Source organism: Miscanthus floridulus, chromosome 2 (genome assembly GCF_019320115.1).
Source record: "Miscanthus floridulus cultivar M001 chromosome 2, ASM1932011v1, whole genome shotgun sequence".
NCBI classification, from domain to species: domain Eukaryota; kingdom Viridiplantae; phylum Streptophyta; class Magnoliopsida; order Poales; family Poaceae; genus Miscanthus; species Miscanthus floridulus.
The window spans coordinates 112,132,899-112,134,621 of NC_089581.1; the positions used below are offsets into that span (position 1 = coordinate 112,132,899).

The 1,723-nt window shown below is 45.1% G+C and overlaps 1 pseudogene; it reads right to left on the reverse strand.

The window, feature by feature from the left end:
* Window positions 1-334: 334 nt before the first annotated feature.
* Window positions 335-1,723, reverse strand: LOC136536878 (transcription factor DIVARICATA-like; annotated as a pseudogene).

Genomic DNA, 1,723 nt, shown 5'->3' on the forward strand with positions numbered 1-1,723 from the left:
TCAATATGTATTAGAGTATAAGTCCCACAACCAACCATTAAAACAATGAAATAATATAAAATAGGGTAAGTAATAAAATCTAGTACATAGTTGAGAATAAATAAATAAATAAATAAGCTCAACGTTATGTCGATTCTGACATACCCGATACACCAAACTAAGTAAAATGCCACAATGAAATAAGACACATACATTTGAAACTACCACACAATATTTCATGGCAATGAAGTTGCTCACACTCTAGCATAAGAGAATACTATGATGCTTAACCCACATATATAGGATGCACTAATGGGCCACCATGCAACTTGGCATACTATATGGTGTATAAAACCTAGTTCATGTCCGCATTCATCATCCACTGAGTACCAAGAAGATCTCCTAGCTTATCACTAGTCTAGTCCAAGTGGCCCCCACTACCTCCATGGTTGGAGCCACTAAAGAACTACTAGCTCCCATCTGCTCTTGTTGCTGGCCAATAGTCAAGGTGGCCATCTGAATATTGTTGCTACTTCCATGGCCAGTGTGGTATAGGAATGGTGACCAAGCCTGGGCATTGTTCATGGAAGTAGGATGTCCACCAAAGTTGTAGTCATTTGTGTTGTAGACACCTCTACCAAAGGTGGGGGCCTCCTAGGTAGAAGCATTTGTCTATGACAAGGGCTCAAAATCATAAAGTCTAATGTCATTGATGCTATAACGCTGCTTCTTGGTGCCATTTTCTTTCTAGAGGAAGTACTTTTGAGCATGGCTAGAAACCTGCACTGGTGTCTTAGTGGTAACAAAGTTCCTAGAGATGTTCTTCCAATTTCCAAGACTATACACATGTAGACCACGGAGGAATTGCCTATAATGAGGTAGAGTTTAAAGTGAACTAATTAGATAGATGCAGGATAGATTTCACTAACTAATTTGGTAACAAGTGTTTTTGATTGCATCATAGATGACTCTTTGTTGATCAGCCACAATCCACTCGTGGTCTTTCAAGGGAGAATTATCTATTTGGCACTGAAACAAACCAGTCTTCCATATTTGGCACTAAAAAATTCAAACTTTCTTATCTGGCACCAAGTTGAAATTTCCTTCCCTAAATGGCACTACCATCCATTTACACTTGTAACGGTGTTAAATGCCTCATAAAATGACATGAATGCCCTTGTTCATAGTAGAAATAGTGATGCCAAATAGGAAAAGAATAAATGAAAAGACCCTGTCTGTCATGACCGTGACCTTCTCCGTAAAAGAAAACCAAACTCTAGATCTAGATCGATGGAAGAGGAAGAGAGGATGGTGGAGCGAAGGATCCTACGGCTGGCGGCGCCGCGCACTAGCCGTGTGCATTCTCAAGCGGGGCGACCTCACCTGACGGAGGCCAGCCATGGCGCGGTGGAATCACGACAGCCTCGCCTACCGGCAGCGACGTCCCGTCGCTGTGGAGGCAGCGGGGCTAGCTCATGGGCCAGCACTCTAGGTAGCTAGGGTGTGGCGGAGGCGGTGCGGTGGCCTCACCAGCCAGTGGCCGTGGCTCTGGGTGCACAGGCTGCGGTTCCAAGGAGTAGCGCGCAGTGGTTCCTTGATTCAATTCTCTTTCATCTTCCCCCGTCGAACTAGGCCAGCATTCCCACCAGTGTCTGGTATCTAGCCGCTCTTCTCTGTCTAGCTTAGTCCATGTCGCCAGCATTGCCAAGCACCTGCGTGTCCTGCCATAGGAGCGGCACGCCAT